Raw genomic sequence first — 21,006 nt, 5'->3', positions numbered from 1 at the left:
TAACAATTTCGTACCTTCAATAGTGAATAAGTGTTTAACTGCATTCAAAGCTCATGTATAGCAAAACAATTTAGAAAATATGACTATTAATCAGATATAAACACAACAATAACATAGAGATAGAAGTACCCGATATATCAATGCTCTACTCATGAGAAAAATAGTCTTGGTTCAACTTTTCTATTAAGATGATTGAAAAAGTACAATAGTGCAACTTTCTTAAGTCTTCTTTACAAAAATTTAGAACCCTTTTCTAAAAGTCATGAAAGGGTATTTATAAGTTAGAAATTGAACTCTAATAATAGTAAAAACATGAAATGTTAAGGAGATTTAAACAAACTATCCTTAAAATAAAATCAAAAGGACAAAAATAGAATATGTTTCAACAATTCATCAGGAATGAGAAGCTTGCTACTCTCCTATTTGCTGTCTTAGTTCATAGATATCCACCATGGGCTTCAATTCAAGAGGATGAGCTAGCTTTAGATGTATCTGTCCCAGATACATAACATCAGAGAGCACTGGGAGCATATGAGAAGTGGTATTAGCTAGGCACCATAACATTAGCCATTGGCTATGCGGTTTGACCAAGTATTGCCAATAATGTTCTAAATTTAACTTTGATAACTTTTTAATGTTCTTCCTTTGTCTTGGACCAATCCTGCCAATATTTCATCAACGTCTTGACATTGGGCAAAGCATCAACTGAGCATTCTCAAATTAGGTTAGCACCAAAAATATTTTCGCAGATGGTTTCAATAAGGTTTCTTGCGATGTCCCTTGCACTAAAAATGGCCCCTTCAACTTGCTTTAGTTTCATATCCCAATCCCTAAAAAGGATTTCTTTTTGTGAATCCTCAATCCTTGGAGGATTTGTTGTTATTCCATCTGCGTTGTCCTGCCATGTAATATAATCATAAATTTTCTCTTCAATGTCATCAAAGTATGTCCTCAGATCGGACAACTGATTCATTAGTGAATCGCTTGTTTGACATAGATCATTGACTGTTATTAATTTCTGGCAAAAGACCACCTGTTGTTGAGCAAGGAGAGTGTTAAGTTCTCCTACTTATTTTTTGAAATCTTCAAGTTTAGGATTATCTTTCAATTGATCAATCCTAAGTTGGAGTTGTTGTAACTGATCATTTTTTCTTTTGATGCCAACTTCATGCTGAAGCTTCATCTCATCAAATATTTTCTGTAATTGGGTTACCTTTTCCTGCCATCCTTCATCAATACTCTGTTTTGCATTAAGTAATGTTTGTTCCAATTGTAGGATCGTATCATCCTTTTCTTTGATCAGCTGTTGTATTTCTGAGGCCTTATCAATAATGGTTGTAGTATATGCTCCTGCAAACTGTGATAGCTTGGTTAGATCATCAGAAGGAAGGGTTTGTGGATCTTTCCACACAACATCCAGTGATATATCTCCAGGAACTAGTTCTTTGGATTTCTCAACTCTCTTTCTCTTCCTCTGTCTGCTCATAACAACCCTGTATTTTGGACTATAAAATACATTGAGAGGAGGTATTTATTCAATTCTAAGAACAACTTTAGACGTAGGGTGAACCGGGATGACTTTCAAGTCATCAGTGTTGACAACTTTATCTGAAAACCCAATAGTGAGCGGGATCTTCTTAGTGACCTCATGGGTATTAAGTGTTTCTTTTGGAGTTGAAACCTCTGCCTCTTGTGATCATGTATTGATCATTTGGTCAAATTGTTTCCATACTTTATCTAAATCACCGGCGGACTTCGATAAGTGTGCTGTGTTGATGTTGTGATTTCTTTGTTTTCCTGATTGGCCTCAGAATCCTTTGAAAATTGGACCGAAACTTGTTCCTGTTGTATGGCTGGTTGCAAAATATTTAATACATCAAGAGGGAGGTTCTCCAACATTTTGCTTATGTATTCCTTGAATTTATTTAATTCCTTTGGATTTAGGCGAGCCTCGGCTAACTTTTCCACCTACTCATAGTCTTAGACAGTTTCAAATAAGTCATCAAAAACATCAGGTTCATGTTGGAACTGTCTAACTTTGACCTGAGCGGTGAAATTTTGAGCCACTTTACTTGGGTCATTTTGTCGAGGTTGGATAGTGGGAAAGTTTAAGCATAGTATGTGTTCAATCTCAAGCGTTGCGTGTCTAAAATTTTCCAAAGTATATACTCCACAACAAACATGGAATGATGACTAGATGGACTTCTTGGCTTCCTTGAGGGATTTAGCTAGGCCATTGCCTACAATTTGCTAGGAAACCTCTCGGGTTAAAAGCTTGTTAGGTATATAAAGGGGGAGTACATGTGGGGCATCTAGGCTACCAAAAATCCTAACATAGGTGAAATATTCCTCAAAAAACTACTTATCTATAATTGTCAGGTCGTCGCAAGCTTCTCTGGAAAATCTAGGGGGTTTTTCATCAAAAATATCTTGGTACAAAGGCAACATTACTCCATGACTAATTTTTGTAAAAATGGGGTTGGAAATTGGATTCCCATAGGATATTATGATAGATGTGGATAGGGGTAGGTTCTTCTATGGTCCATTTCCATCCCATGGATGGAAAATCAGAGGTAAAACAAACTGTGTCCATGATGTATGAACTCATAAATAAAGGGGGCATATTCTTAGTGGAAATATTGTGTTTGCTTCCATAGGCTAGGATATGGGAAGCTAAATTATTTGATAAGATAGTGGCCCAATCCATAATATAGGCATCTGAGGCAGTTTCAATCAAGGGAACCCATTCAACCGTAAATTTATGTGTATTGGGATATCCAAAAAATGTACATAACATAGCAATAACTTGGGAATGAAGACTAGAAAGGGAAGTTATAGAATACATATCCTTGTCTTCATGCTTGTGTTTGCTTGGATCGTTCCTCCACTGCCTTATTGGATCTGATTAAACTTCGTTTTCCGCTGTGAATTTCTGAAGAAACTGCGTATTATATATCTTTTGCAGCTATGGCAGATGGTACATGTTTCTCAAGTCCTCAGCTCTGAATGACCTAATTAGCATTTGTTTCCTCAAGGTTATGAAGGTCCTATCCACAATGTCCACCTCATCGATGACCCATTTTACAAAATCAATGTAGGGTAGAATCTTAGGCTGAGCAGAAATTCGATGGAGGTGAGAATTAGAAACATCTGCCCAAGTAGTTTCAGAAGTTGATGTTGAGTCATCCACTGTAACTTGTCTTGTAACCACTCTAGGTTCTTCTTCTTCAACAATCTGTACATGGTTTCCTAGGAAGAACTTCCTGAATCTGTGGTGCATGTGGTATCAGAGAATAACGGGGGCATCCCGATTATTTTTGGAGTAGGAGGAGCTGGCTGTGGTGGCACCACAGGTTTCTTGGTTTTCTTAGTAGCTCTTGACATTTCACCCGGGTTCTGCTCATCGAGACTAGCCCGCGGAAGAGAGAATAGAGAGAATAAGGAGAAAACACTTAGAGCTCAAAACTTATAGCAAAAATGACAAAACAATATCAAAATTGATGATTAATGTAAAATCATGAAGCATTAAATGATAGCAATAAAATCATTTACATTATCGAGAATCATAAATACTGTTATAAATGACCATAAATAGAAAATGTGTGTTCACATGGTCTGTGATATAGGTCAGCGCTTCATCGGGTTTTTCACATCGCAAGTTTCTTTGTGATGCATATCTTTTAATCCGCGAGATTAACCCTTTGCTGATATGCGATCAAATAATCATTAAAATATGTGGTTAAAGGCTTATGGAGGGGTTTATCACATTATAAGTTTTTAAGGCAAGGCATGGTTTGAATTATGCGATGCGAAATTAGTATCGCAATGAGGAAACTACGATGGAGTATTTCGCGATATCAGAGAAGAGCTTTATCGGAAGGTCATGGTTGTTTCAACAACAAGGAACACTGATATTCCTCTTGCGATATAAGTATTGCGATGATGACATGGTTTGTTGGAAAGACCAGGTCCAACATTTGTATGTGCGAAGGGTTTTTCTTCATTAAAATTATGGAAGACTTTCCATGAATTCATTAAGGCTGGGAAAATCACATCGCTCTTTTCCTTGGTAGGATGTTTTGACCTATTGTGATTAGTGAGATGCAATATGTGAAAGGTCTATACAACTTTTCGCTCAAGTCATTTTTTAATGCCATTAGACTTAAGATTTAGGTTCGGATGACATAATTGTTTTTGGTTTTTTAGGAATATTTTGTCTTATTTAATTGCTAAAAAAAACTCTAAATTAAAAATTAAAAAGGGTCCCCATTATTGGCGAAGTTAACTTATCTAATCATAACAGGGGTTGTTGAGTGACACAACAAGGCCCAAATAATGTGCAGAGTCACCTAGAAGCTATACTTTCTACCAACTTTGAGGACAATTCAATATGCGGCCAATTTCTTTTTTAAACAAGTATTTGATTTTATTTTTACATTTCTTTCGTTTCAATTTCCTGTATTGCAGCTATATCACTGCCTTTTTTATTTTCTTTTATTACAACTCTATCACTGCCATTTTTAGTTGATTGAATTTCTATATGTTAAGGAACCTTTTAACTTTTTAGATAGTAGGCATTCATGCAAAGTTGATAGCTAGTCTAATTAATCAAAGAATGCAGTACGATGCAAATTTCCAACCTTGTTGACCAAAAGACTCACTAACTCACTTGAATTCTCTTACTAAGAAGATTTTGTTTATTTTGTTTTCTTTTTGCAGGAAACAAATTACTTTTAAAAGGATTGATTTCGAAAAATGCCCAATACAATTATTTTGAGTACAATATTGATTTTGAGAAATGGTCCATATAATTTTTCAATGTAGTTTTGCAAGTAACACAATTGCTTGAAATGCAATAATCTCCATACTATCCGTAGAGAGAGGCATCATATTGGGATTTGAAGTGGATACATAACCCTTCCATTTGAGCCTGCACAACAATAACATTATCATATTTCAAGGCTTCTTTGAGGCTGGATGAAGATGAAAAGCTTCTTTGAAATCATATTGAAGTTTCAAGTTGAAAATCTCCTAGTAGTTGTAATCCTTGAATTTCTTCTTCCTAGATAAGGTGAGATTACAATTTTACATTAAATTGTAGAGAAAATTTGGATTCTAGAAATATTGGTGTGTCTATAACTTACAACATCCCTTGTTTTGAAATTGAGAGAGTGAAGCACTGAAGCAAGATTGCGATAGTGCTTTGCTTTTCCTGTCCACATAAATCGTGTGGATCCATAGTCTACCGAAGTTCCTTCTATATACATGCTGCTTTCTCTCTCTAGGAAACGTATTGGCGATAAAGGATCCCTGTTAACGTCACCTAGCTTCAGTTCTTTAAAATGGGAATTCTTTGCAGGGCTCATATCTTCCCTGCACCAAACACAACAATATGTCGTCTTCTTGGTTTAGTGAGACAACACCAATACCTTACACCACAAAGGCACTATGAAAATCTATGATGCATAGATAATAGAAAAATTAATTTAAAAAATGGAAAGGGAATCGATTTTAATTCACTGAGAAACAAATATGGAGAAGTAGCGAGTGCAAAGAACTCTACTCCTCATGCTCTCGAGAAATTTCTTCATCACCTCAACTTGGAGGATTTTCATAGCTTTATAGTAAAATAATATATTTCTGTCGATTGCCTATCGGGACAGAGAAGGGAGGTGTTGAAAATGTGTAGCTAGGTTCGGTCTTCATAAGTATGAAATTTATTCTTGTAAATAATAAAATGAAAATAAATTATTATTGGAGCATGGGTTTCATGCTCAAGTTATTTTATTTTATACGTCGAGCACCCATTGAATGCTTCTAGGGTTTGTCCTAGGTTAAGGAGTCATTTTCATATATTGAAGACCCTATGGGCATATTGTCTCTTGTAAAGAAAAAAATATTTTGTCTTTAAAGTGTCAAAATACCTCCAAGATCAAATCGACCTAAGGAGGTGTCAAGTCGGTCTACATGAAGAGCCATGTCTACCCCTTGGAAGAGCCTATATATAGGGAGGAACTTGTCCTTCATTAGACACATTCACTAATATCATTCTATGTAAAGAAGAGGAAGAGAAGAAGTCGAAGAAGAGGAATTCGAAGAAGTTGGACTGCTTGGGCTAGATATCTCTCTCTTGAGAAGTTCGAAGAAGTTGGAGTGCTTGGGCTAGATATCTCTATCTTGAGAAGTTCGAAGAAGTCGAAGTGCTTGGGCTAGATCTCTCTCTCTTGAGAAGATCAAAGTTAGGGTTTTTGTGCTGGGACTATCTTTTGGTTCGATATTGGAAAAAGAAGAGAAGGAAAGGAAAGAGAATGCCTCTTAGGGTGTCTCATTAGCCCTCAGACTCAAGGAAATGCAAGCGAAGGGAGGAGAAGGCTATTTGAGGGAGATCGAAGTCTCCAAGAGAAGCAACAACAGTTGCAGCAGTTGCCATGAGCCAGAATTTTGGATCTACAGTGGGAGGTTGAAGTCACTACAACAGGAGGTTGAGTTGATCTTGATCTTGGAGGGTATTTGTCTGAGTCACTAGGTCATGGTATTCGTCAATTGAAGAATCTATAAGAAGAGAAGATATTTACGGGTTTTCCCCTCAAGAGGAGGGGTTTTGGCCCTGACTTGCAGCCTATATATTGTGTCACTGTTCTTATTGTTTTGGTAGTTATTTGATGCATTGCACACTGTAATAATAAGGAACAAAGCTAATAAGTAAAAAGGTAGCATAAACAATTATCAAGTTAAGAGAATTAACCTACTTAATGCACTATTGAATTCTCAACAGGAGGCTGGATTTTCCTCAGGATTCTTTCCAACTTCAAACCATGCCCTTCCATTTGATAATATGTCTGCGCAAGATGCGGCATTTTGTGTTACTTAATAACTTATCCTTTAGTGATGTACTTTATCTTTATAATTATCATTTACTGGTGTACTTTGTATTTAGACCTACCTTTACAAGTGTTGATTAATTATTTGGTAGTTGTAATTTTATACTATTTATGACATATAAACCTTTTGCTACAAATAGATTTGCCAGGTAGATCAACGGTTCCCAGTTTCCTGCTATTCTTGAGTTTGAAAATTGTAATTGGAAATCTAACCCCTACAATTTTTCTTCCTAAAGAAGGCGAGATTACATTCAATCATAGAAAAAGTTAGATTCTAGAAATACTACAGGTTACAAATTATTGTAGAAAACAAAAAGTTCATAGTTGTTATTTTATATGATTTATACCATATCAACCTTTCCTTGCAAGCAGAGTTTGTTAGGAGAATCACCAGTTCACAGTTTCCTCCTATGCTTGAGTTTGAAAGTTCACTTAGAAATCTAATCCTTGAAACTTTTCTTCCTAAAAATCGTTAGATTACATGAAATTGTAGAAAGGTGAGATTACATTAGATTCTAGAAATATTGGAAGTTATAACTTATTGCAGGAAAAAAAGGAAGAAAACTCTTAGTTTATATTTTCTACTATTTATGATGTATAACCTTGCGTTATAACTACAATTTTCTAGACGGGTCATCTATTCCCAATTTCCTTCGATACTTGAGTTTGAAAGTTGCAATTGCAAATATTTTCCATCATTATCCTAAGCATTGGCATTGGAGTCAACTAACGAGGATTTAATATTTCCAAAAAAAATCCTTTATTCTTCTTATAAATCAAATATTGATTTATGAAAATTGTGTGTAAAAGTTCATATCCCTACAGGCTCATTATTTATAACATTGTCCCTCACATTATGCATGATATTTTAATTATCTATGGAGGCATGATGTTATTTTTGGCAGGATTCTTCTCTCCCAATTATCGAACAAAACTATTATCACTGGTAGATTACTTTTTTCAAATTCCCTAAATTGTGGTACAAAACTGTTATCTACAATATTTTATTTTAAAATTATGGAACCTAAATATGATTAGTCTTTAAGTATTTTTTTCATAAGTTGAAAAACAAAAATATTCTCTGCAAATTACTTAAGTTTCCTAATAAACCAAACCTATTGCGAGTGTTTTTTTTTCTAACAATTTTCCCAAGAAAATTTTTCTCATAAATTGCCCAAGAAAACTTTTATCTTTTAATTATAGGCATTCCTTCCAATTTTTTATTTTCCATAAATTGGGATAACATCCGACATTCCTTCCAATTTTTTATTTTCCAAAAATTGGGATAACATCCAACATTCCTTCCAATTTTTTATTTTCCAAAAATTGGGATAACATCCTTAAGATTACATGTTTACAATCACAAATACACTAGCCAACTTTTAAGATATGAGGTGCATCACAAAGAATTTCTAGTGTGCAAATGGTCACTTCCATAACTCTCGGCTAGCACATACATCACTGTCGGCCATCTCACTTTGGTCAACCCTATTAATCGTCCATGTCAATCTCTATGTGGCAAACATCATAGTTACATAGAGGTTCTTCACATGCAAAATAAGAAGCCTCATAATCAATAAGGACATGGAAGCATGTAATGCAAAATATATTTTTACACTACCAACTCGCATTATACACTTCGCCTGCCCTTATCAATCGCTTCTAAAGTGACTCTTTCTTCAAAAATATAGTCTGGAATAACTTCTTTCACTTGGGGTAGGGACTTGTTGCTCTTCAACGCCCTTGTTTATAATTGAAAATAACTTTGCAAGATGTTTATATAATAAGATTTAGTTTGAAAGTTTAATTATTAATAAAGGAATTTGAAAAAATAAAGCTGTTGTAAATTTCACATATCTAAAATTAAAGTAAAATGTTTGGGCCAACTTAGGAGTTGAATTAGGAGAAGGGATGGTGAAAATAAGTGTAAAGGCGAGGTAGGGGCACTTGTTCATCTACCTCCTCCCATGATGATATATCATCTAATTCATGACTATGCATGATAAAGCTAAATGTGATCTTTAGCGTACAAATAAGAAGTGGAGGTTAATTCCATTATGGAGGTGCATGCACTTTTGTTTCACTTTGATTGCATCAAGTATTATTAAGATTAATGAAATGAGGAGGGTACTTAAATATAATTTTGTTATTTGATTGTGTTATATTGTGCTGGTAGCTTTGGCTATTTCCTTAGCACTATACCATTTGGTTCTTGAGCATGGTCAATAACTTCTTTCACTTGGGGTAGGGACTTGTTGCTCTTCAACGCTTGTTTATAATTGAAAATAACTTTGCAAGATGTTTATATAATAAGATTTAGTTTGAAAGTTTAATTATTAATAAAGGAATTTGAAAAAATAAAGCTGTTGTAAATTTCACATATCTAAAATTAAAGTAAAATGTTTGGGCCAACTTAGGAGTTGAATTAGGAGAAGGGATGGTGAAAATAAGTGTAAAGGCGAGGTGCACTTGTTCATCTACCTCCTCCCATGATGATATATCATCTAATTCATGACTATGCATGATAAAGCTAAATGTGATCTTTAGCGTACAAATAAGAAGTGGAGGTTAATTCCATTATGGAGGTGCATGCACTTTTGTTTCACTTTGATTGCATCAAGTATTATTAAGATTAATGAAATGAGGAGGGTACTTAAATATAATTTTGTTATTTGATTGTGTTATATTGTGCTGGTAGCTTTGGCTATTTCCTTAGCACTATACCATTTGGTTCTTGAGCATGGTCACGACCTTTGGTCATCAAGATGTTTTCACAGGGGCTTGGTTAGGGAAGAGTTCTAACCTCCATAACTTTTATGTTTGTCAAGTCATGCAAATTTTCTAGCAATGGCCATTTATCATAATCGATAAGGTCATTGTATTATGTGCAAGATCTTAGATGTGAGGGGAATAAGAGGGTGAGAGTACCATATTTCAGAGGTAAAATGTGAATTATCAAATTATTCTAGAATGTGTTCATGATGGCAAGATGACATGGAGTATAAGTTTATGGTCGAGACACAAGTCTAGAACCAATGGGAAATTACAAATGATCATCAAGTATCAATGTTTTGGGAAAAGGAATTCAAGGAGTTTGTAGGTTTTGTGCATAATCATAAGGGTAGGTATGGGGGATTAATATAAATATTGGTCTCCTTGCACTCTTTAGTTTCTAATATTATTGTTCATCTTCAAATTCTAGTATTACCTATGTAGTGAGGTTCATCTCGGGTTAAAGAGGAAGCCTCTAAACATTACACTCCATTCAAGGTGTCCTAGAATAACATTGTGGGAGAGGATATTGTAGGGTCATTTTTGGAATTGGACAAGTAACTTTTTGAGTGCAATGTGGAGTAATATATTGGTCTTATATTCTTCCAAGGAGATTCACTTTGCATACATCAAGTATTATTAATAGTGGCAAAATGAGGAGGGTCCTTAAATGTAATTTTGTTATTTAATTGTGGTATATTGTGTTGGCAACTTTGGTTATTTCCTTAGCACTAGACCATTTGGTTCTTGAGCATGTTTATGACCTTCAGTCATCAAGATGTTTTCACAAGGTCTTGGTTAGGGAAGAGTTCTAACCTTCATAAGTTTTTTGTTTGCCAAGTCGTGCAAATTGTCTAGCAATGACCATTTATCATAATCGATAAGATCATTGTATTATGTGCAAGCTCTTAGATGTGAGGGGAATAAGAGGGTGAGAGTACCATATTTCAAAGGTAAAATGTGAATTTTCAAATTCTTCTAGAATGTTTTCATGATGGCAAGATGATATGGAGTATAAGTTTATCATGGAGACACAAGTCTAGAACCAACGAGCAATTACAAATGATAAGTATCACTATTTTGGGAAAAGGAATTCGTGGAGTTTGTAGGTTTTGTGCATAATCATAAGGGGAGGTATGGGGAATTAATAGAAATATTGGTCTCCTTGCACTCTTTAGTTTCTAATATTATTGTTCTTCTTCAACTTCTAGTATTACACATGTAGTGAGGTTCATGTTGGGTTAAAGAGGAAGCCTCTAAACATTACGCTGCATTCAAGGTGTCCTAGAATGATGTTGTGGAAGAGAATATTGTAGGGTCATTTTTGGAATTGGACAAGTAACTTTTTGAGTGCAATGTGGAGTACTAGATTGGCCTTAGAGAAGCAACCCTCGAAGGGTCAGTTTTAATGTATTTTTTTGTTGTTTCATGGTTCACCAAGGATCCTTTTCGCTAAATTAGTATGTATGAAAATATACTTATCAAATAAATAAAATTAGCTCTTGGAAAGGACGGATATAACAAATTTTGGATGAATATTTGGTTTTTTAGATCCTCAATTTTATAAATTTTAATTAAACTTCTTATATTTTGTATTATCACATTGTATAATTTGACCACTATCTTTTTTAACACAAATTTTAATCATTATTACTAAAAATAACCAAAAAATACATAATTACAATACTATAACAATTATATAAATAATTGTCACTAAGAAATAAAATGGAGACCCCCCGCTGATTTGGGTGAAAACCATGCAAAACATGCGAGAGGCAAGGAGGCTTGGCCTCTGATGTCACTTCACTTCACTTATGGGGGAGGAGGTTCCATCTTGCCATCCATCGGGCATAAAACTTCAATGCATTAACTCATGATACTCTTTTCAATTATTACACCTCCGAAGGCACTCAGGGGTTGCCTCAATTTTGTAATTCCTTCATATTATTAGTTTAAACGATGTTTGTTTATAGTGGTGAGAAGAAACAAGTCACCATTCTTAATGCTCCCCTATCATTTATTGTCGTTTCCATATTCGTGAAAGGGGTAGGTCCAAGTCCTCCTGATATGGCCTCCCTTGAAAATGTTATTGTTGCTTAATTCTTCACAAAGAATCCAATTTCAAGAATTGAAACAATGAGGATACTCTGGGTGGCACTCAAAAAGTTCTCTTTTAATGCTCGGGAAGGAAGGCTTAGGATTCCACTATGTTCTCAACGTCAGTGCATGCTCAATACATGCCTCTCATCTACTCAGGTGCTTTATTTATTTATTTTATTGTTAAATTTAGACACTTTGTGTTAGCATAATTAAAAAGTTACATACAACATGAAGTTCCCTTACTCTGGTTGGCTTTGAGAAAGGTACTACCAAAGATTGAACATTGAGATCTTTAGATTGTGATGATTTTTATAAATTAAAGCATCAAGTAGACAAAAAGACCATAGGGTAGGAGGATTAAACAAACCCAATTTGGATATGAATTGACATAGCAATTACATAGGAAATTATTTATGAAGGTGATGAGAAGATGTGTTGATTGTTATCCCGATCCTTCTTGCTTGTGCTTTGGAGAATTCCCTGATAAGGAGGTATGAATACACATCTTGAGGAGCATGTTAATATTTCAATCCATTATTTCCAGCATGTATTCAAATTTTACGAGCTTCTGACTATTCTTTTGTTGTTGTATGTGAAAACCTATTAGGATGCATCCAAGAAGAATCTTAGTGTGCTAATAGACAATGTCTGTCTACATGCAATTGGCATGCTTGGATCGAGTGGAAGTGCCCATGTTTGGGATCCAATGTTGAGTTTTAGCTTGCACATGTTGATCAAGGGTGTACCTATGATCTTTCCTAAGAAGGGTTTCATAATGGGAAATTTCCTGGCACACTAGTTCTAGAATGATTTTCTCATATCGAGCTTGGGATTGTCAACCTAATTCCTAGATCTTTGCTGGGAAATAGGGGGAGGGTTGTTGGGAGAGGGAGAGGAGGGGGAGGGGTGGCCTTTGCCCCTACCATGATGATAAGTGGAAGGATTGTTCTAGGTCATAATGTCAAGAAGAGGTTGTTTGAGGAAAGAAAGGAGGAGCAAAGTTTTGGAATGAGGGTAATCTGGAGATAGGGAGAGGTAGGTGAGTTATAGAAATAGGGCTTGAGAAAAAAGTGCTAGGACTAGGAGAGATGAGTAAGAGGGATTGGGGGGGGGGGTTGAAAGAATAAGAGATTTCCAAATAAGAAGATTGCATTGGGTGATGAAGCACCAATACACAAACTAAAGAATCCGAAGATTAGTCCAATCACGGTTCAATTATCAGGAATTCAAGATGAAATAAGTTGAAATGTAGTGAGGGTGATCTTATAGTGGTGTTGGAAGAGCGTGTGGTGAAGAAGCAAATTATCCAAATTTCCACTGCTCATAGCGTCGATTGTCTTTGAAGGAATTCCTTGGCCAAAGTGGATGGGGTGGTGGAGTTACACTGCATGGTCTTGATAAGGAGGCGAGGGAACCTTGTATGGAGAATTTTGCTAAGATCGAGAGTTGGAATTTGATCTATTGTCAAAATTCAATGGAAGAGATTTAAGAAAATATTCACCTAAGAAAATCTTCTACCAATATCATGCATCGTACCGAGGTTATAATTATGGGAGGTGGAGCTAATATTTTTTCCCTTGAAGGATTAACAAGAGGGTGTTTGATTATGATGATAAGTGATTATTCCTGAGTGATGTAGCAAAAATATTTGTCCACATTTTAAGGTGGCACTAATTGAGGTTGAATCTTTCTAGTGCATGTGAGCTTGACGATTTTATGAGAGTATTGGAGTAAGCATAGTGGAAATGACGCATTAAGAGGATGTGCGATGAGTGGCATACATGTCGCTTTCCTTTCGATCATGAATTCTCATCAAGTCATTGCAGGGTAGGGGGTCTACAATAGAGCACCCACTATGGGGAACTCAATTCTCTCTTACACTGATACTCTCAAGTCTTTTCTGAAGTGGATGAATGTAGAATTTAAATTACAAGGATTCCTTTAGTTTTCCATTATTTTTACAAGATTTGGTTTAGTCTATAGTTATATACCTTTCATGCCATCCCTTTCTAGTTAATTCTAGCCACAACTCAAGTCTACATGTGGAGGTTTTCTATTGTAGTGTTTAGCCTACCGTGGGCCTCCCTCAAAGCCTATAATTTATTAATTGTGTGATCTCTTTACACCATCCTGGAAACTACCTTTATTTTCCCTTCTCTAATCACCAGATTGTAACTAGTATTTGCATTGCTCCTTGCTTCAACCCTCATAGAGCCTATGCCTTTCCCTTTACCTTATGTTCCTGATCCTTCGTAGAACGCATTGTCACTCTACTTTTGTATAATTCCACCATGCCTCATCAACACATGAGATGTCGACGTGGCTCTACTAGACATGGTGAGGGAAACTTTCGAGACCATTCATGAGCTTAATCTGTAGTGCACAAGTACAACGAGGCTATTTATGAGCACATACATCACCAAATTAATCAAGCAATGTGTTAACCACTCAAGTTGCACTTGAATATTTTTGAAAGACTCCATGGTCAAAGTAGAATTGAAGCATTTGATCATCATCAGATCATGTAAAAATTCCAAAATTACAGAGTTCATCATATTTGTATTCCATATTCTGTAATCCTGTGGGGATATTGTAAAATGATCCTAGTATGATGAAAAAAAGAGTTATTTAAAGGGCCTATGTAGATTAGGACTATACTAGAAAGTGATTCCACTCTAGGGAGTTTTTCTCCCATATATACCCCAAAGCTAGAGTGAAAATTTATGGTAGAGTATTAAATGATTCCTAGTGTCTAAATTCATTGTATATTACCATACTAAATGTTATGAAACCAACTCATAAAGCTAAAGAAAAGATAGATCAATGACTTAAAAATTATCCTCTTCAAGGGGGAAACCTCCTTTGCATTACATAAATGAACTATTCTTGGATGATACAAATGATAAGACTTCCTTGGTATATATAGGAGTTGTTACACAAAAATATCGTCACCATGACTATTTGCAGTCAGTATGGGTCTACCATCACTTGTACTGTCCTCCTAAGCAAGTCTCAGACCTCAGCTCTTCAAGTCAAGCTTTGAAAATGAGAGAAAGACATTGAAAATCAACAAAGCTCTGGTTCCGCACTTTCTCTCATTGTTGCCTGCAGTCCCACACCCCCTGTTCACAATACCTGCGGACCTGCCCGCTCTGTCCCTAAAGGAGTGGGTGCGGACCCCTGTGAAAGTAAAAAAGGCGCAAGTTTATTCTAAAAAACTCACTTTAGGTTAATTCTAGATGATTCTAGAAGGAATTTTGACATGGATTGTTCGCTCTTAGGTGGTTCATGCATCCCAAAAGAGAAGGAGCTAATCCCTTGATGAGAGGAGCTATCCCTTTGAAGGAGGGCTTTATCCCTTTGAAGGAGGACCTAGTAACTTCCCTCCATTGCACTATAAATTAAGGCATTGGGCTGGTTGCTAGGAAGGTTAGAAGCTAAACATTTTTGAGGGTAAATGCGGGTGGAATTGAGACTTCCTAGTTAAGCTTGAGAGGAGAGATCACATACCTTTTTGGCTTCATTGGGAAGAGAGTGAAACTTGTCAAAGTAGAGGAGACTTCTTGTTGGACCGTGGGAGGAGCTTGTACAACATCAAGGAACAGGTTGTAAAGTTGTTCTTTGATTTGAATTAATACAATCAGATTCATTTTTCTCAACAAATTGTCTTATGTCAGTTGTTTCATGAATTCCTTGATCATCATGATAAGTATGCTTTATGATATTGGCTTTTTAGGTGCTATTTAATTTGTTTGCTTGTTTGTGTTTGCAGATTCGCAACAAGGGAGCTCATTTGGATCAAAGGAGCGAGGCTTCCACAAACTTGCATTGGACCCAAGGTAGGCCTAAAACACTTGTTTGCCTTTGTTTATAATTGCATATTTAGAGAAAGATAGTTTTTTATTGGCTTTCTTGTCACTAGATATCATTAGATTCTAGGAAGGGATCCAGTGGCAATATGTAGTGCGACGCTCCCACAGAGCCTAGTAACAGTAAACGTGATCACCATGAGTTCAGGACGGGATATGGTTTTGATGTCTATCCCTTTGTCTCTAGTCTGGTTTTTGCATAACCCTAGCCGGAGGCTATCAACAGACTGGCCACCTAGCCTAGTCCCGAATAGAGTCAAGTCTTCGCCTCTCTTAGGCAAACTAGTAAAAAAGTATATGTCTGCCGGCTCAATGTTTTACAATATAAGCCGGTAATAGTGATATAGTATAATATAGGAGTGTGTCAAAATATACATCGTCCTCGATCATAGGTTGAAAAACACCTTATGATCGGCAAAAATGATAAGTACAAAAAGCAAAAAATGTCATATGTGTCTACAATAGGCGATCATCCTATCACTGGTGATGATCTCGATAAGAAACCAATGTACGGGCCACCTTACAAAGGAACCTCCTAAAAGGTCCTGGGACCCCAATCACATAGCGCTGTAGTCGACGAGGAATGTCATCTATGCCGGTTTGGGGAATGTCCCTTGTCAAACTTTTTAGATGGCTCTCTGTTTTTGGCTTGTTGTGTGTGGAATTGGGTAGATTTAGTAGATCTAGGATTATTTTTTGTTTTTCATAACTTTGGGAGAGGACCGCACCCTCGACTTGGAACACAATGCGTACCTATCCGCACTTTTGCTTTTAGCACAGAGCGGTACCACACCTATGTGAACTGTGGGCCTGCAGACCCTGTCAAAATTTTGGAAAACCTAAGATTTTCTCTGTTAGTCAGCTTAGTTTTTGTTTAGATGTTATTATCCCTTGCCCAGACCTGCATATAACATGTCAGAAGCTTTCCTTAGGTTAATTCCATTGGTGTTAGGGTTTTAGGTGAAATTCCTAGAAGTTTTGATTGTTGGGTTTGGTTTTCATTTTGGTCTTGTAGTAGCTCTGAGCTTAGAAGCTATAGAAGCCTCAGATCACCTTGGTTTTTACTAGCCTTCTTATGAGTCTGACCATTTGCAAAACCTACCTTTGTTGAGGAATCCATCTTGTGTTTTCTCTTTGCGAAACTTCGAAAAAGCTTGTGTTAAAAGTTTGGATTTCATTTTTAGAAAAGAAAACAAAAATTGGTTGTTTTTGACTGATTTGTGATTCTGGAAAAATTAGTCCTTAGTTTGCTTATAGCTAAGTAAAACATCCTTGAAAAAGACATCTTGTAAGCTTTGACTTCAAATAGTTTTTTATAGTTTATAGATCTCAAGATTAGTTATTTCCATAGTTTTGAGTGTTTTATAAAGAATAAAAAAAAATATCTTTTGGAAAAAGTTTGTTTTTGTAGTATTTGAGTGTTTTGAAAGAAAAGAGAAATTTTTGTGAAAATAACTAGTTGTCTCATTTTGAGTGCATTGGAAAAGACAAAAAGCTCTTCTTTTAATTTGTTTGTTAAGAAAGATTTGTGTTTACAAGTATTTGTATTCTCAAACTCTTTCCTAGCTAGAAGTTCATTGAAGGGAAAAGATTGCTTAATCATCTTAAGTGCATTTTTTAGTGATTTCGTGTCGAGTCTTCACACCACGAGTTTCATCTCCACACCTCTTGACTTAAACAAAAACCAATAAAAATAACACTTAAAGTAAAAGCTATCTAGTAATATTTTTATTTCTAGGGCTCTGATACACCAACATAGCTTAGGCTAGTGTCTTGGAGTAGGGAGTAATTAACTCTCCAAGACAGTAAAACAAACAAGTAGCTGTATCTTGCGGTAGGAGAGAAATCCAATTGTTGCATTTATGCTCTGGGAAAGCTCCTCTTAAAGGAGAAGCACGAGATCGTGTCCGGACCAGTGTGCGAATCAATCCTTCCTCATTGGGAACGACACCAGATATTCACGTATTAAAAACGGTAAACCTCGGATTAACCATTGTCGAGGAGCCTGGGGTCACTTGTTGGTAAACCTTGGATTATGTCAAGGAGCCTTCAAGGGGATTGAGCTTGTTACTCTGCCCTTGCGTGTGTATCGGATCGTAGACTGTTCCCCCAGGTATATTTGTTTCCGTTGGTAACCTTAGTGACCATATTCTATAGGATTCTTCCCAAGGTGATAGTGGTGGGAAGATCCCACTGTACCTGGAGCAGACGTCGGCAAGACTCACTTGGATTTTCTGGGGGGTTCTCTTCACTCGAGATGGTTTAGTGGAGGAACTTGTGCCAGTCTATTCATTAAGTAGGTTGCCGGGGTAACTGTTCCAACCGCCATTTCTGTATTGAACTCTGCGACGTTGGGTTTCATCACTAACTAGTGTTTTCAGTACGGAAAGTTACTGTTTGTGTGTGGTTTGATCTCCTAGATTCTTTAGGCGTGTGATTCAAATTTGTTTGGTTCTTTAGAGGCTTTAGGTGGTTTTCATTGAGATTTTACTTTGTTTTCGTGTGAAGTAGTTAAAATTTTTTAATCGTCGTTGAATTACTGAGGAAGTCCGGTAGACTTCGGGGCCAACCTCCTGAGTTTTCACTAAGCCAGCCTGAAGGGCTACGAGCCCTGGTAACTCCTAGAGACAGTAGAGTTGGGTCACCTAAAGAAGGAGAGTCTTCTTTGATGGTACATCTTGATTTTCAAGCTTTAGTAGCAGATTATAATCCACAATCGGTGTCTGTTTCCGAAATTACTTGTAGCTTTTCATCTACTAGTGATATAGGTGAGGAACCTGAAATATCCGAACCTGAAAGTGAATTTGCTGCTACTCCAACATCCGGGTTTACCTCTCCAACTTCTAGTGGTCCTGGTTCACCCAGGGTAGAAAGAATAATTACCCAAAATCTTCCTTCTGGACTTATAGCTATTGAAGGACTTGCTACTCCGGAAGAAGAAGTAGGCATCCCTATCCATGAAAATCAACCTGTTATCGAACTTAGGGAGTGTGAATCAATTTTTTACAGTCCACCTAGGAGCAGTGCTTGGTATCTTTCATTGACTAACTTTTTGGAAAACCCGGGACTAAGTTTTTCACCACCTCGTATTCCTTATCACCCAACACCTAGAGGTTATTATCCTCCGTTAAATATGTCAAGATAGTCTTCCATGTTTTCTCAATCTCCAGAATCCTTTTTGTACGGCGGTCCTTCTGTTCCCTCTAGGTATCAGTCACTTTATGGTACTTTTGCGGGAGCGTCTCCTCAACCCATTGAACAAGGGTTATTAACTGGAAACAATGGTATTAAGCCGTTGAGTGTAGAAGATATTCTCATGATGTCAGGTATTATTCCTAATCCTCAACCTCAAGGTGGCCAGTTACCGCCTGGGGGGCAGCCTCAAAATCCTCAATTATCGCTTGGGGGGCAACCTCAAAGTACCCAATTTGCACCTAGGGGGCAACCTCAAGGACAGTTAATACCTACGGGACAGTACGTTCCTCAAGGTCAACCCCAGACTCAATATGTACCTCAAGGTCAACCCCAGTATCAATATGTACCTCAAGGTCAACCCCAGTATCAGTACGTGCCTCAAGGGTATCAACCCCAAGGTCAGTACTCGAACCAAGGTTTCCAACCACCCTCCGGTCAATCATATGTTCAAGGAACTGGAAATGTACCTTTGAATTATCAACCCTACCCTCAACCCGGTTATGGTCCTCAATATTCTCAACCTGTTATGGGTCCGTACCCCGGAATGAACTTAGTGTGGGATCCATCGCAATCTCAATAGGTCTTGCAACCGAATGTACAGTTGTCATCTCAAACTGGACAACCCTTAGTTTCTGGTTCACCCCAACAACCTGTCCAGTCTACTATTCAAACTTCTGTACCTTCGGTAGTTTCTCAGCTTGGGCCTAGTACGCCTCGTACTTTGCCTCAAACCGCTGCTGCAACTGCTGCAACATCTGTTCAATCAACCCCACCTACTTCTGGAGTATCGACAGCTTCGATTTCTACTGTTCCTGTATCAACTCCTCAGACATCTTTACCTCAATCTGGATCCACAATTCAAACTTTGGTTCAGATGCCTGTAGGACAACCTAGTTCAAGTACGGTTGTCACAAGTCCCACAATTTACTTATCAACCATGCCAGGGACAGTACCAATTCGGTCCTGTTGTGCAGCAGCCAGTCTATCAGTATCAACCGTACCCTGGGTATACATATCAACAACCTCAGCAACCCCAGTACGGTCCGGTTAATCCTGGTTTTCTGGGAGGATACAATATCCCAAATGCAATTCCAATTCCTAGTTATCCTAGATATCCTCCTCCTGGGGCTGGTCTTATGACCCAGAGTTTTAGGGACCCTAATCGTCAGTTACCGTTTATCGCAACTTTGGACTTGCCTGACTTGTCATGCCTAACGAACGATCCCATTAACTATCTTCCGTTTTGGCCGCCAATGCCGAATAAGTTGCCTAGTGATATTCCTAAATTTGAAGGCAAATCAAGAGAGGACCCGTCGAACCATGTGATGAATTATCACCTCTGGTGTGCTTCTAATTCCATTTCAGATGATTCAATCCGTTTAAGGCTTTTCCAGCGCACTCTAATTGGTCTTACGGCCAAGTGGTACATTGAGTTACCGCGAGCCACTTTTTATAACTTTAGTCAGTTAGCTACTTCGTTTTTAACTCATTTTCAGTTGCCAGTTAGATATGACAATGGCACGGAATTACTAACTTCATTAAAGCAGTCGACGTCCACTTACATTTCAGATCATATTCATGAATGGAGATGTCGACGGCGTTTGGTGAAGGTTTTTATTCCGGATCATATCTTAGCTGAATGGTTTGTAAAATCTTTATGCCAAAAATCACTGAGGATGTAGCTAAGGTCGGAGTCGTTACTGAGGAGCAAGTAATTGCTCAAGCACAATACCTTGACTTAGTTTATACTTAGTCAGGTACGTTACACGAGAAAATCCCCGATCTTCCTAAGCAAAATCAAATCGCTGCAGCTCCTTCAGGGTCTCATGCCGCTGACAGTATGATTGGTACGGTTAACACCAAAAGTAAGAAGAAGTCTTCCAAGAATTCTTCTCCTATCATAACCTTGCCAGATTCCCCGAAAGGAGATTCTTCTGCAGAAATTTCCGTCGATAATGTTGTAGAGTCATCTACAGCCAAATCAAAATCCGGTGATAAGAAGAAAGGGAAGAAGAAAAATAAGACAGATAAAAATTCGAAAGAGTAACTAGAAAAAGCAGAATCAAATGATGAGAAACGCAAACCTCGTTATCCTTGTCTCATTTGTGACGAAGAAAATTTTACAAGAGACTGCCCTCATCGTGCAGAGGTTGCGAAAATTGTCAAAGGTTCCCAAACGCCTGCTGTTT

This window comes from Pinus tabuliformis, chromosome 6 (genome assembly GCF_031772625.1).
Source record: "Pinus tabuliformis cultivar Carrire ecotype Pingquan chromosome 6, CPIR1, whole genome shotgun sequence".
NCBI classification, from domain to species: domain Eukaryota; kingdom Viridiplantae; phylum Streptophyta; class Pinopsida; order Pinales; family Pinaceae; genus Pinus; species Pinus tabuliformis.
Note: the sequence above shows the minus strand (reverse complement) of the source record.